Genomic DNA, 16601 nt, shown 5'->3' with positions numbered 1-16601 from the left:
TAAATCTATTAAACCACATTTCATTTCTGCCTTCATTCTTTTTTCTCCTTTACCATAACTAGCACTGCAAGGAGCATCCTCTATAGCTAAGATATTGCACAAGGAGTATGCACCTTTTTTGAAGATCTATTCCTCATTGCCAAATGACTAGGAAAGGCCATACCCCTTACCTGGGCACACAGGGTATGACTGCCCCTCAGTATGTTTTTGCCCGCTGCTCAGAGACTGACCTCCACTGCTCACCCCCAGAAAACTGCCGGGGAATGCTGGTGAGGCTGAAAATGCAAGTTGGCTTATTGGTAGGGCCTGAGAACCAAGCCTGACACCACTGGAGTCTTCCTGAGATCTGACGAGCAGTTTTTTTCTGGACAGATCCAAAATGCCAGCTGAGGCGCTCATCCCACGTTCTGCTCCATGTCGTCTTTCCTTTCTCTCCTCCTCTCCTCCTTCCTGCTCCCCCTCCCCTTTCTCTTTCGTTCCTTTCTATGACTTCCCTCAAATTCTAGTCATTTTGCTTTCTTTCCCTCTCTACTCCTTTTTCCTTCACCTTTTAATTCCTCCCACCCCCGGAATGAATTCAGCCTTGTTTCTGTCTCTTTCCTCTTCTCCTCTCCTCTCTGTCTTTCACCCACCACTTCTGTTGCGTGAGTCATCATTTCCCCAGGGAGATAAACTTTTCCTTGATGGGCCCCAATTTGAATGAGGGGTGAGTTTGCCTCCCACAAAGGGCAAAGCTAACAGAATTGGGAGTTGCTTGGTAACCAGGGTGACTCAGGGCTTCCAGGTTGGGAGACACACAATCCATCAAGATTTCCTTAGAGGCTTTGTCACCCTAAGGGTCTGCTCACAGTGCCTGATGACTCATCAGGGCAGCCTTGGCTTGTTGGCAGCAGGCTGTGGGTTGGGGTGTCACAGTTTATGACGTTGCTGCAGGGAAGAGGGCAGATGCTGGGGGCCCGGCAACATGGCCGCATGGCTCTGTTTCTCATTGTGTGTTCTCATATCACGTTGATCAGGTAGGATGTCTATAAAAATTCAGGTTGCCGGGCCCCAGTGCACTCTTATTAAACCAGACTACCTGGAAATGGGGGTCAGAAACCTTCCTGTGAAAAGTGATGCACAGGCTGAAAAGTGTCTGTTAGATTTTTGAATGCACACGCCCTATGTCTCAGCAACCAGCAACCCATTCCTCAACTTTCTGGGTGATTTGTAGCAGCTTTGCTTGTTATCAAAAACTTGGGGACAACAAAAATGTCTATTAATACAGAATGGTTAAATAGATGATAACATCTCCTACTGTGGAATAATATTCAGCCTTTTTTTTTAAAATGGGGCATTTGTAGAGCCAGAAAGTAGATTTGAGGTCACCCTAACCAGAGGTTATGGAGAGAGGGGCCAGGGAGCATGAGGAGTCATTGCTTAATGGGTACAGAGCTTCTGTTTTGGAAATAGTGGTGGTGGTTGCATAATATGGTGGATGTAATTAATGCCACTAAATCATACACTTAAAAATGGTTAAAATGGAAAATTTTCTATTTATACACACACACACACACATATAATTTAAAAAATGAATGTGATAGAATCATATGCAATAATACGGAAAGATATCCAAGACAGACTGTTAAGTGAAAATGGATATTGTGGATGAAGCTGATCGTAAGAAATAAAATTCTGTGTGTGTGTGCACATGTGTGCCAGGAAAAGGCAGTAAAGAATCATATCACCCTCTTAAAAGTGTTTGTCATTGGAGGTAAGTCTGGTGGGACACACAGGAGAAGGAAGATTCTTTGTCCTTTCTGTAATATCAAAAGTAAGTGCTGGTCATCAATCAAAATGGCTACCATTAAAAACTCTACAAATAACAAATGCTGGGGAGGATGTAAAGAAAAGGGAACCCTACTGCACTGTTGATGGGAGTGTAAGTTGGTACAGCCACTATGGAGAAGTATGGCGGTTCCTCAGAAAAACAAAAATAGAGCCATCATATGAGCCAGCAATTAGATAAAATTCTAATCCAAAAATATACATGTAACTCTATGTTCATAGCAGCACTATTCACAATAGCCAGGACGTGGAAGCAACCTAAATGTCCATCAGCAGAAGGATGGATAAAGAAGAAGTGGTATATATACACAGTGGAATAATACTAAGCCATAAAAAGGAAAAAAAAAGAATGCCATTTGCAGCAACATGGATGCAGCTAGAGATTATCATATGAAGTGAAGTAAGTCAGAAATTGACAAATACCATATATTATATCACTTATATGTGGGATCTAAAATGTGACACAAATAAACCTATTTAGGAAATAGAAACAGACTCATGGACACAGAGAACAGACTCCTGTTTGCCAAGGAGGAGGGGTTGAGAGAGAGACAGAGTGGGAGGTTGGGGTTAGCAGACGGAGCTATTATATGGAAAGGATAAACAACAAGGTCCTATTGTATAGCGCACAGAACTATATTCAGTATCCTATGGCAAACCATAATGGAAAAGAATATAAAAAAGAATGTATATATATGTATGACTGGATCACTTTGCTGTACAGCAGAAATTAACACAACATTGTAAATCAACTAAAATTTTTAAAAGTGCTGGGATTATAGGTGATTTTGCTTTCTTTTTGAAACTGTTTTTCATGCAAACAATGTAAACACACTCAGCAAAACAGTTCCATCCTTGCCCTCAAAGAGCTCGGAATCAAGTTGGGGAGATGGGTACAGATCGAGGTAATCATAACAGAACATGAATTGTGGCAAGGCCTGTGGAAGTACGGAGGAGGGGGCACCAGGGAAGGCTTTCCAGAGAAGGAGACATTTTGACTCTGGTCTTCAAAGACCTCAAGGAGTGAGGCAAGTGGAGAAGTGGAGTAGAATTCCTCTGGTGGAAGGAAAGGCAAAGTGAGAGCAGACGTGAGGTTTGGGAGCTCAGGAGCTGACATGCAACTTGCCTGTTGGAAATGGCTGGAGCATGAAGAATTTACCAGGGGAGGGACAGGTTTGTGTTCTGGGAGTATCCTCTGGCGAAGTCTTTCCTGGGTTGAGGTTAGAGACAGTGCTCTCAGGCCAAGGTTGGAAACTAATAAGACATAAGCAAAGACTTTTCCATTCACCTCAGAATTTCAGCTGAGGCCTCCAAGGCCAGAGCTGCTGAACTTAAAATGAGTTTAGAACTCAGGAGGCGGGGAGGCAGCAGAGCTAAGAGCCATGTCCTCAGTTACCTGCCTGTCAAAGAGAGAATGTCCCCCAGGAACCCTACCAAAGACTCTCTTCAGAGAGATGTCAGGGCATTCACTCTGCCTGTCCCCCAACCCACAGCTCACCAGGAAGGGGAAGGACTATCCCCCCTCCCCCTCAAACCAGGAGAAATAGACTTTGGGAGAACTATTTGGGGAGCCTTGGACGGGGGAGGCTGTGGGATCTAGAATCTGGTGAGTTGGGGGGTAGTTCCTAGCCAAGGGGCTGCACTTCCAGCTGCGTGATTCTCTTAGGGCACATGTAGACTCCACGTTAAGGAGCAGAATGAGGCCTTCTTGGGACTTCCCTGGTGGTCCAGTGGTTAAGACTCCATGCTTCCAATGCAGAGCGTGCAGGCTTGATCCCTGGTTGGGGAACTTAAGATTCCACAAAGAATCAGGAAAAATAATAAATCATTAAAAAAAAAAGAATGAGGCCTTCTTGGAGAGGACCCTGTTGAAGACAGCTTCCACTTAGGGGACTCCCACAGAATGAGGCTGGACTTGTGAGGAGGGATGCAGAATCTGAGGGGCTGTAAGCACCATGAAAGAGGAAGCACACTTCTTTTTAGGGGTGCTGCAACCAAATGGTGTTGTGGGTCTCCAAGGAGCCTACCAAAAGTGCTCCTGAGGGAAAGTGTCAGCATCTGGAATCTTTCAAGACCAGAGGTACTGGAGAAGACTCTGGAGAGCCCCTTGGACTGCAAGGAGGTCAAACCAGTCAATCCTAGAGGAAATCACACCTGATTTCATTGGAAGGACTGATGCTGAAGCTGAAGCTCCAATGCTTTGGCCACCTGATTCGAAGAGCCAGCTCATTGGAAAAGACCGTGATGCTGGGAAAGATTGAGGGCAGGAGGAGAAGAGGACGACAGAGAATGAGATGGTTGGATGGCATCACCGACTTCATGAACATGCTGCTGCTGCTAAGTCGCTTCAGTCGTGTCAGACTCTGTGTGACCCCATAGATGGCAGCCCACCAGGCTCCCCCATTCCTGGGATTCTCCAAGCAAGAACACTGGAGTGGGTCGCCATTTCCTTCTCCAATGCATGAAAGTGAAAAGTGAAAGTGAAGTCTCTCAGTTGTGTCCCACTCTTAGAGACCCCATGGACGGCAGCCCACCAGGGCTCCTCCGTCCATGGGATTTTCCAGACAAGAGTACTGGAGTGTGGTGCCATTGCCTTCTCCGCCATGAACATGAGTTTGCACCAATTCCAGGGGATGGGGAAGGACAGGGAAGCCTGGCCTGCTGCAGTCTATGGGGTCGCAAAGAATCAGGCACTACTTAGGGACCGAACAAACGAAAGACCAGAGGGCAGTGTCGTGGGTAGACCTTCTTGGCTGTGACTTTTCCGCTCCCTCTGCCCCCAACTCTGGAGAGCCAGAGACAGCCCGGGAAGGAGAAGGAGGAACAGAAAGTTCGCAGGGGAGGGAGACTGCCCGGTGCCCTCCCTAGCCAGCAGGTGTCCCAGCCAGAGGGAGCTGGACCCGGGCAGGTTTGCTTTAACGCTTGCCCACGGCACGTAGATTACCTGATTATAAACGAGAGACTCTCTAAAAGCTAGGAGACCTGCCAAGATTTCATCCCTGGAAGAGTAAAGCATGAGTGCGCAGAATCGGTTCTAAAGGACAGCTGTCAGACAAGAAAGAAATAGGCTCCGCGATTTCCAGCTGTTGAGTCAAACCTCTTTCTTTAATAAAGAGCTCGGAAACATTAATGACGCCTATCTAGCGAATTGGGTCTTAGAACGGTTTTCCTCCCACTCTCTCCCCATCGTTCAATCCTTTTTATCTAAACGAGACGGACAATTACCTCTTGGAAACGCGTTTGTTTCCGCCCAGGGACCCAGGGGCTGGCGCGGGCGGAGCCGCGATCCTGGCCTGCCCCGCAGCGCCCGCTTCTGTCCGGAGCTGCAGTGGCCGCTCCCCCCCCCCACCCCGCCCCGCCCCGCCCCGCCCGCTGCTTCGCGTCCGGCTCTGGGGCTGGAACCCCGCCCAGTCTTCCTGGAGTCTGCAGGGTTTGAAGCGACGCATGCCTTCGTGTACTGAATGGTCACTTGAGAGGTGTACACTTGCCACTGGGGTGAGAGCCTACGGGGAGGGGACTTATCTGGTCAGAAAGGTCAGCCGCAGAGCGTGGGGCTGGGCGAAAGGGGTGAGGTGGAAAGTGGGGGAGTAAAGATTTGGAAAAGCTACTGTGGAGTTCCAAATTGGGAAAGGAGTATGTCAAGGCTGTATATTGTCACCCTGCTTATTTAACTTACATGCAGAGTACATCATGGGAAACGCCAGGCTGGATGAAGCACAAGCTGAAATCAAGATTGCCTGGAAAAATATCAATAACCTCAGATATGCAGATGACGCCTGCATATGGCAGAAAGTGAAGAGGAACTAAAGAGCTTCTTGATGAAGGTGAAAAAGGAGAGTGGAAAAAGCTGGCTTAAAACTCAACATTCAGAAAACTAAGATCATGGCATACAGTCCCATCACTTCCTGGCAAATAGATGGGGAAACAATGAAAACAGTGACAGACTTTACTTTTTCGGGGCTCCAAAATCACCACAGATGGTGACTGCAGCCATAAAATTAAAAGACACTTGCTCCTTGGAAGAAAAGCTATGACCAACCTATAGCATATTAAAAAGCAGAGACATTACTTTGCCAACAAAGATCCGTCTAGTCAAAGCTATGGTTTTTTCAGTAGTCATGTATGGATATGGGAGTTGGACTTTAAAGAAAGCTGAGCACCGAAGAATTGTTGCTTTTGAACTGTGATGTTGGAGAAGACTCTTGAGAGTCCCTTGGACAGCAAGGAGATCAAACCAGTCAATCCTAAAGGAAATTGATCCTGAATATTCATCGGAAGGACTGATGATAAAGCTGTAGCTCCAATACTCTGCACATGACTGAGCAACTGAACTGAACTGAGCTGTGAAGTTTGGGAGAGGGGGGCAATATTCTTGCTACTTTGTGTCCTTGGACATTTGCTCAAGCTGGTACCTCTACCTGGAAAACATTTCCCATATTTCTTTTTTTGTTGTTGTTGTTTTCAGTGCTTGATGTATTAATAAATATGAGAGAATGAATTATATAAATATCCATGTACCCATCACTCAGCTTGAGAAATAAGACCTAACAAATAGAAAGTACCTGTGTATACCCCTCTCTTTCATCCTCCTTCTTCCCAGAGATGGCTCCTTAAGTTGCTGTTTTCATTCCCATTTAAGTTTTTATTTACTGTATGTGCATACCCAGTTGCTCAGTCGTGTCTTACATGTAGGTCTTGGGACTCCAAGGCCCTGCTGCTCCCTCAGATAGCTTTCTTAGCTGGTCATTTGACTCTTGATGCCTCAAAATCCTCCATTCAGAAGACTGTTGTTTTTTTTTAGTTCGAAAGAGCCTCTATTTAGTTCAACTCCTCAATTTTCCAGGTGGGAAACTGAGGCCTGGAGAGGTGGGGTGACTTGCTTAAGGTTCCCCAGTAAGCTGCTGCTGCTAAATTGCTTCAGTCATGTCCAACTCTATGGAACCCCATAGACGGCAGCCCACCAGGCCCCCCCGTCCCTGGGATTCTCCAGGCAAGAACACTGGAGTGGGTTGCCATTTCCTTCTCCAATGCATGAAAGTGAAAAGTGAAAGTGAAGTTGCTCACTCATGTCCGACTCTTAGCGACCCCATGGACTGCAGCCCACCAGGCTCCTCCATCCATGGGATTTTCCAGGCAGGAGTACTGGAGTGGAGTGCCATTGCCTTCTCCTCCCAGTAAGCTAGTTGTGGCTTTTTTCTTTTTAAAGATTAAAAAAAAAAATTTTGTTATTGTTTTAGTTGCTAAGTTGTGTCTGACTCTTGCAATCCCATGGACTATAGCCCCCTAGGCTCCTCTCTCCATGGGATTTTCCAGGCAAGAATTCTGGAGTGGATTGCCATTTCCTCTTCCAGGTGACCTTCCTGACCCAGGGATTGAACTCACGTCTCCTGCATTGACAGGCAGATTCTTTACCACTGAGCCACCAGGGAAGCTTTTTTTTTTAATTTGATAGGGACCATTTTAAAAGTCTTTATTAAATTTGTTACAGTATTGTTTCTGTTTCATGTTTTGGTTGTTTGACTGTGAGGCATGTGGGATTTTAGTTCCTCTACTAGGGATTGAACCCACACCCGCTGCATTGGAAGGCAAAGTCTTAACTACCAGATCACCAGGGAAGTTCCAGATGTGGCTTTAAGGACATAATTTTCTGATTGGTAGTACTGGTTGTTCCCTCTACCTGCAAGACAGAGTTTCCAGAAACTGAGAATATTCAGGTCTCAATATGTTAATGAATATTTCTTTTCCCCTGGGGTAATAACCATGCTTGAAATGAATTCCTGACCCCTTGACCATAGGCATCCCCTGAGGATCTCATTGAAATGGAGATTCAGGAGATCTGGGCAGGGCCTGAGACTCTGCCTTTCTGGTGAGCTCCCTGGTGCTTGGATGCTGCTGGTCTGCAGAGCACACTTGTATAGTAGCAAAGCTCTAGCTCATTAAGTTGTTTTCTTCCTGGTACATGTCACCACGTGATATGGTCATATTTATTTATGAGTATGTTGATTGTGGATCTCTTCTCACTAGCTACAAACTGCCTGAGTGGGGTGCCTTGTCTGCCTCATGCCCTGTTATAACCACAGGCCCAGCACAGCGCAGACACAAAGCAGGCTCTCAACACATGAAGTCCCCCCAGTGACAGAGCGAGTCTTTTTCTGGAGGGTAAGTGCCGAGGTCCAGCCCCAGCTGATCCAGAGAGTTCGAAGCGGGGACGGCGTCGGCAAGGATCAGGATACAATAGCTTCAATTAGATATTAATTAGAGATATAAAGAGTAATAGAATGAGGATAGCTCAGTAGGAAAATTCAGTGGAGAAAAGAGGCTGAATAGCTTGGTTTACTCGGGAAACCAATAAAAGTTCAAGACAAGAAGTTTGCACCACTTACGTAGGCCGCAGGCGTCCTTCCGTTCTCCCAAAGGAGAGGAGACACTGAGGCCTCCCTGGTCGGATCTTAGAAGCCCAGGCAAAATTAGTAAGCTTGGTGGGTTCCACGCTCCAGATGGAGACTCAGCCAGAGTTTGAGAAAGAGAGTGACATGGGGAGACCAGTATTTCGAGAAACTGATCCCAATTCTTTATTTTCCATGGTCTGCTTTTATACACTGAGATGTTATGCAAAAGTCACGCAGGGTCAGCAGTCCTGACTTTTATCAAAGTCAGGTGCTTCATACAAATGTATACAGAGGTCTTAGGGGTGTTACCTCATCTTCTGGTCAGGGGGCCTGCTGACAATTTATGACCCTCTCCTTGTGACAGCGGTCAGTCAACCAGGACACTTATTTCTCCAGGGGTGATTATTCTTAAAACAGATGCCACCCAGATAAAGTTACATTCCTATAGGGTGAGGGTGTAGTGGGTTTTAGTTAAGGAAAGAATTTACTTAGCCTAAGGTCTAACGTGATTAATATCAAAGGTTAATACTTATTTCTTCTATATATTCATTAATGTGTATAAGGGCAAGGGGATGTGGAGACTTAGCAGTAAGCATTGGCTCAACAAATGAAAAACCCTTCACCAATACAATTTCTAATCAGCCCACTATACTTATACTGATGGTTTTCTAAGTTTTCTAAGGAACCTGTTTTTAGAAGGTTTAAAGCATCTCGTGCCTCTCATGGTTGGGAGGCTGTGAGCAATCACATGTGGCCCGACAAGCCTGTCAGGCAGGCTAGAGAACCTTCCAAGGAGTTTGTAGGTTGAAACACTCCTATCACGCCCAGGAATTATTATTAACTGGAGCTCTAAGTTAACTCCTTTTCTGAGAGAGGTGGTGGGGGACAGCCCCCCCCCTCCCCGTAAAGTCAGAGGTGTAGGCGAGAGCACAAAGTAGTAAAGTAGGCAGGCTCTGGTTATGTGAGTAGATGCTCGAGGATTTCCAGGGGGACTCCTGAGACTCGATCCCACCTTTGCATATGCTGAGCCTCCTTCCTTATGACCTTTGCCATGGGCAGAGTGCCTCACTCTGGCCCCCAACAGGTAAGGACTTTGGTTTGCTTTTGACTCCTCCTGGTAAGGCTGCGGGTGGGAGCACATGGTGACTTGACCCCAGATGTTCCCCAGTAGATCAGACCTGGAGTGACAGACAGCCCGAGATCCATGGCCATCAGGTGATATGAGGGTGTGTATTCTGGTTTTTTTTTTTTTTGGCAGCACCCTAAGGCATGTGGGATCTTAGTGCCCCTGCCAGGGGTTGAACCCTTGCTCCCTGCATTTGAAGAGCAGAGTCTTAACCACTGGCCCACCAGGGAATTCCCATGAGTGTAGGTATATATCATTTTTAAAGCTAGAAAACTTGTCACAGCCTAGCTGTGAGCCCATTCTGTAGCTGCCTGGGCTCAAGCCCTGACACGCTTTCTTGGAGTCTGGCTGCCCCAGAGCACGACTTGATCAGCTCATGCCTGGCACAACATTCACATGGTGTTCCTGGCCCGGCTCTTGAGGGCCTTGACCCCAGTCCATCTGGGGCCAGTTCAGGTTTTCTAACTTGGGATGATCAGGTAACCTGAGGGTGAGGTCATAGACAGCTCTGCAGAGGCCATTCTAGTAAAGGGGCTCATTCAGCCTCAGCTTCCCCACCTGAGGGCGGGAGGGAAGTCTGGGGGAAATGGAATGGTGCTTGAGGTCTAGCCCACCTTCTGCTACCTCCTTGTTCTCCATTGCTACTTCTGCCTGCAGTGGCCCAGCTGCACAAGATAACCTCCCAACCCTGAGACATGGCAGGGACCCCTGAGTCCAGCAGACCCTTCTGGAACCAAGGGCCACCTCTCCTGCCCCCGTCTCCCCTGAGATCTCACGTCCTTGTCCTTTCTTTCTTGCCTTCCTCCTCTCCCCACTCCCAGAACTTGTCTGAACCCAGCCTGTGCCCTTAGTTCCCTGATACCTGGAGCCAGCTGGCAGCTGCTGACTCAGGAACATTTTATCTTTCATTCTGCCAGGTAGGCCTGGACACAGTCTCCGTCTGTAGCCCTGACCGTGCAGACTCTCCTGCCCCCCTTCACAGGGCTACTTCGTCTGTTCTGCATTTGTTCATTCATGCAGCTCATTGAGGGGCTTCCTTGGTGGCTCAGATTCCTTGGTAAAGAATCTGTCTGTAATCCAGGAGACCTGGGTTTGAGCCCTGAGTCAAGCAGATCCCCTGGAGAAGGCAGTGGCAACACACTTCAGCATTCTTGCCTGGACTATTCGATGGACAGATAAGCCTGGTGGGCTACAGTCCATGGGGTTGCAGAGTCAGATATGACTGAGTGACTGACACCCACACATAGAGTTCATTTATCCCCCTGTTATCAGTTTGCTCACTCACGCATGCGTGCAGCTCCCCTTCCATCCCTGGGGCCATGTCCGTGAGCGAGTCTGGGAATGGACGAGCCTGAGATGAGATTATGATGCATACACAGGGGCAGAATAACACAGTGGGCCACAGAGGGGCTGTGCTTTGGTGGAGTCCCCCAAAGTCTAAGCTGTAGAGGTGTTGTAGCCACACGTTCCGGGAAACAAACTCACTCAGAAGGACAATGCAGATAGTGGAATGCAGTTTATTACACCGGCGGGCCCAAGGCAGAGTCTCCTCTTAGCCAAGGACCCCGACCAGCATTTGTGAAAATCTTTTATACCCCATGTGTTCGTGTCTGAACCCACCACTCCAAATTCCTTGAGACTTACATAAACCAAGGAAAATACAATCCCAATAACCCCATCATTCACGTGCTATGTGCTCATGTGCTCAAACAGTCAAACAATTAACCAATAATCAATAAACCCGAGGTTACACTCCAATAGATACAGAAAAATTTATGACCTGTCTGGAGGAAGTGGTGATTAGTGTATGTTTTCTCTTAGGTGATGAGTAACCTAGATACGATCTTCAAGGTTCCCCTGTCTGGGGGGGCTCTTATCCTTCTGTTGTTTTCATAGGCACTAAACACAGAGTTCCGAGTCCATTGGAAAGGTGGCCAAGCATGATCATCATGAACAGGCCTAAGATGGAGTCCAGGCCCTATGAATTCCTTCTTCATTCCCCTCTCTTGATGCTCTTAACTCGTATCATCAGCATCATTCATAGGGCATAGAGCATCATTCATATATTGCACCCTGGCTCTCCGACCGCCAATTTGGGAGAATGACATCAACCTTCATGTTACAAAGTTCAAAATACATTGTAAAATTCAGGGTCCACAAAGCAGAACTATCAAGACAACTATAACAGTGGTAAATATAGTTTTCCACCAGTCGCCCTTCACCCAAGATAGGACCGAAGTCCAGAAAGGAATGTTTTCATTTGACATTGCTTCATTGCTTTTACCTGGTTTTTCACGTCATCTAAAGCAGTCGATACATCACCAGATAAGTCAGGAATGTATACACAACATTCAACCTTAATTATAGCACAGGTCCCTCCTTGAGCAGCTATGAGTATGTCCAAAGCCATTCTATTATGAATTACCGCTTTTCTCATTTGGATTTGCTCTTCATTTAAGTCTTGGATGGCTTTTGTTCTATCTAGGAGGATCTGTTTTGTGAAATTAGTCAAGGCCTCTACTTTAATCATGATATCTGTTGTCCCTATAGCGGGTACGAATAAGGCAGCAACATACTCATACCATTGAAACACAGATCTTGACCACCTAGCACGTAAATAAGGTAGATTTACAGGGGCTACTGGGGTAGATTTACAACAAGTAGGTTAGGCTTTTGTTACACTGGCATTTATATCAAATGTAACCCCATGACCCGAGTCTATTGACTGTAGGTCTTACACCAAGACAGCAAGGAGAGGTTATGATTGACAAGAGAGAGGAAAGTCTCTTTTTGTCATCCCAGAGAAGAGCAGAGTGGTTTAAAATCTCCTTGGCAGTGCGGTGACACCCACCAAGGAAGTCCATCCATCACTGACAGAGGCATAGCCCTACATACCCAGCAGTTGGAAGTGTTGTGGACGTCTGCATAGGAATGTGCCCATGAGATGAAAACATTGTCCTGAGTTGAAACGGAAGTTAAATTCAAAATCACGTTGATGAGGCCAAGCAGCAGGAGTTGACTATGTGGCTTCGTCCTGAAGGGGCTCATCCAGGATCTTCTTTTCCTTCTTCTTAAGGATGGTCTTAGTCTCTCAAGGGTCAGCGGAGTCCCTCTGTGCAGTCCACTCAGCGTTTTTTGGTCTGTGTGGTATGTTCTCTTCACCCTCGTATGATGGATCCAAGGGTCAATACCTGCAACTTTAACTGCAGTAGGGGCAGTTAGAATAACGTAAGGGCCCTTTCAAGGGGCTAGCAAATCATGTTTCCAATCTCTGACCCATACTTGGTCACCAAGTGTAAACTCATGAATCTGTTCCCCAAGGGGGAATGGCACCCTTTCTTTTACAAACTTAGTTACCCAATTTATTACCTTACCCAGTTCCATCTGCTATGAAATCCTATTCCCCCTTACCTGAGACAAATTTGTTGACACCTGTTTTATTATGGGAGGGGGCCTCCCATACACAATTTAGTATGGAGAATAGCCTTGGGACTGTGGGGTCATCCTGAGTCTGAGCAGAGCCATCGGAAGCAAGTCCACCCAGGAGCAGTCAGTCTCTATGATCCACTTGGAGAGTCTCTTTAATGTCCGATTGGTTCATTCCACCATCTCTGAACTCTGGGCCTATATGCAGTGTGCAGTTTCCATTTGATGTTTAAAGTTTTGCTTACTTGTTGTACTAAATCAGCTACAAAAGCCGGGTCATTGTCTGAACCAATGCTGGTAGGAAGTCCAAATCTGGAAACTATTTCCCTAAGCAGGCACCGGGCTACTTCTGATGCTCTTTCAGTCCAGGTAGGAAAAGCTTCTACCCATCCCGAGAACATACATACTGTGACCAGCAGGTAACAGTAGTGTCGGTGAGGTTTCATTTCAGTGAAGTCCACTCCCAGGTGTTCAAAGGGCAGCGTGCCTTTCAGCTGAATACCTGGAGGATTTTGTCTGAATACCCGAGAGGCAGCATTAACCTGTGAGCAGGCAGCATGGCCTAAGTGGGTCGCTTGGTGTGTTTGGCTTACCAGAGTGGGTGCCAGCTCCTCTGGTACCAATAATTTCCCACTTGGCAATTCCCACCACCCCTTTTCAGTCTTGATGTCCCCTTCCGCTTTGGCTAACCTGACAGCCATTGTCCTTGTTTTATCAGGCTAGTGCCATCGGTATATAGGACCCAACTAGGGTCTGGAACCTTGTGTCCTTTAAAACAAACCCCAGATACCTTACCTCCTCTTTGTAGATCTGTGCCTTCTTCCTTGACACCCGGTAACCTGCTTCCATCAGCAGCTGGAGCAGTGCTTTTGTCCCTTTCCAGCATTTTTCCTTGGTCTCGGCGGCCAGCAGCAGGTCATACACATATTGTAGGAGCCAACATCCATACTCTTCCTGATGGAGTGCGTTCAGGTCAGAAGCCACAGCTTCCCCAAAGATGGCTGGGGAGTTCTTAAACCCTTGCGGGGGAGTCCAGATGAGCTGTTGCTTGGTGCCCCCCGACTGGATCTTCCCATTCAAAGGCAAAGATGGGCTGTGACGCTGGGGCGAGGCATATGCAGAAGAAGGCATCCTTCAGATCTAGGCAAGTATAAACTTTAGTCCTTGGTGGGAGGAGGCTAAGTAAGGTATAGGGGTTTGGAACAGTGGGGTGTAAAGTCACAGTAGCCTGGTTGACTAGCCTGAGATCCTGTACAGGCCTATAGTCCTGTCCTCCTTCCTTTTTGACTGGCAGGATCGGGGTATTCCAAGCCGACTGGCACTCTACTAGAATGCCCGCTTGTTTCAATCTATTGATGTGGGGCAGTATGCCGGCCCAGGCCTCTAGTGGTAGCCGGTACTGGCGCTTTCTAACCGGGATGGTGCCTGATTTGAATTCTATTATCTCTGGGGCTTGATGTTTAGCCAGCCTGGGGGGAGTGGGGATTGTCTTCCACCCAGACCTCAGGGAATAATTGAGTTAGTTCTCCCTCATGCTCTTCCGGTCCACCCGGTTCTGCCTTCAGAGGCTCATGCAACCTCCACTCATCTTGGGGGGTCTTGAGAGAGAGAGCAAATAAGTCATAGTGTCCATCCAGAAGGTGGCCTCTCCTCAGGGGAGAAAGTCACCTGTGCGCCTAGTTTGGAAAGCAAATCTCTTCCCAACAGGGGTACTGGGCACTCGGGAATGTAGAGGAATTCATGAATCACTTGGTGCCCCCCCACATCTGACATTTTCTGGGCTGGCAAAACGATTTAATCATCTCTTCTCCTGATACACCAGTTAAGCGGTAGTCTTTTTGGACAGTGGTGCCACAGGTTTTACTACCGACAGTTCTGTTCCTGTATCTACCATGAAGTCAATGTTTTGGTCCCCCACTTTTAAGGTTACCATGGGCTCTCGGGGACCTGATATCTCTGAGCCCCAGCAGCCCTATTTACTTTCCAAGTCAGCAAGCCCCACAACTGCAGGAGCTTCCTCTTCCTTCCTTGCCTTAGGGCATTCATTCTTCCAGTGGCCAAAAGCTCTGCACCCGGCACACTGGTTTGGCTGTAATGGGGCGGGGCCTCCGTTGGGACCGGTTGGAGGACTGTCCTGTCCCTGGGGCAGAGGAGGTTTTCAGGAGGGCCTGAGATAGACTTTCCCAGAGGAGCAGCTAGCATTGCAAATCTCCTGTCTGTTCTCTTTCGTTCCCTCCAGTTCTCTGGCAGAGCGCAGTTTCTGCTTAATTCCAACGTCTCCCTCCCCTTCTTGTCAGTACTCACCGGGAGAGGCGGATATAGCCTGGGCGGTTTGGCTGGAACCGGATCCTGGAAGTGTTGGCCAGAGGCTTCTGTCACCAGGATTGGAGCCTGCTGAGGTGGCGGCTCTATGACCCTGGGGAAAGCTGGCGGAGGAGCAGTGGGTGCTGCAGGATTTCACCTGGCCCTGGATGGGGCATTAAGGCGGCCTCTGGTCCTGGTGGAGCACTGGGAGGCAGGAGCATCATTATCCAGTATGGGGGAAGGGTTAGGTCATCCCCGTCCAAATCCTGTAGAATTTCCTTTTTTATCATCAGTCATTTTTTGTGCCATTAATATTTTCCCCTTTCCCTTCTGGATACAGAAGCTTGTCCAAGTAGGAGGGTCTTGAGCTAACCCTAGCCATGAGTCAATATATGGATATTGATCCAGGTGTCCTGGCTCTCCTGTGACTACTGTATAGACTGCTTCCACTATTTGTAAGTTCATGGTGTCCTCTGGTGGCCATCCTACTCCCATAGGGGGCCATTTGACCTCACAGAGTATGTGGAGGCGGTTAGGCTTCATCTTCACCCCATAGTCTCCTCCTAATCCCTTCTTAAAATTTTTAATCATGCACTCCAATACAGTTGCCTTAGATTAACTTCCTCCCATCTTGCTTACCTTCTCGGACCTTCTTCTACTTTTCCTTTTCGTTCTGTCTACGAAGTTCTCAGTACCCTATGTACTTCTGATATTTCCACTCAATGACACTTAGATTGCCATTCTGCCTCCTTCCTAACTGGGGTGAGAAGAGCCTTACCTGACAGATCCCAGAGGGAGAAGGGGGATCGGCATGCCTTCACCTGCTGGTCAGCACAGCCGAACCAGAACACCACATGGTCCAAGACTGTTTCTCCCTTAAAGTCCGTTCTGCCTTGGTGGGCTTGATCAGGTGTGGATGAAAACACAGGTGGGTTAAATATCCCATGTCCCAGGCCATCTCTGGGAAAGCCAATTCATACTCACTTATGTATCCCCTTCCTTCTAGCCAACAATTTCGAGGGAGTCAAGAATTTCACAGCAGATGGGACACCTCCTGGGGGAGGGCAGAATACGAGCATACAAGGACCAGTTTCCTATCCTAAAAATCCCCTGGCGATCGCTGGTAGTAATTTTCCCTGAGACGGCGTGGACACACCTCCTAAATGACCTTCACAAATTTCCTTCCTAAACCGTAGCACGCTCGTCGACCTGTGTACCAAGCAATCTCTGCTGCCTGCCTATTCCAGGCCCCTGTAGGTCCGTGCCCCTTCTAGTCCCTCCCAGGGGGTTGATCAGGCCCCCTCTTCCACCCTGCCGAGTGGGTTCCTCCTTACCTGAGCGCTCAGTTCCCTTGCTACCGTTCACTACCTGCCAAAGCGAAGGAACCGGGTGTTGAAAGGCTGAATTCTTCCAGAGGGGCGAGGTGCCTTCCCCCCGTAAGAGATTCAAGCCACAAAGCCTCGGGGTGGCCTCAAATGATACCTGTCTCCTCAAAGTGAGGAGTTTCCTGGCCAATGCACCAAATGTTG

Source organism: Bos indicus, chromosome 29 (genome assembly GCF_029378745.1).
Source record: "Bos indicus isolate NIAB-ARS_2022 breed Sahiwal x Tharparkar chromosome 29, NIAB-ARS_B.indTharparkar_mat_pri_1.0, whole genome shotgun sequence".
Lineage (NCBI taxonomy): Eukaryota > Metazoa > Chordata > Mammalia > Artiodactyla > Bovidae > Bos > Bos indicus.
This window is presented reverse-complemented; position numbering follows the sequence as displayed.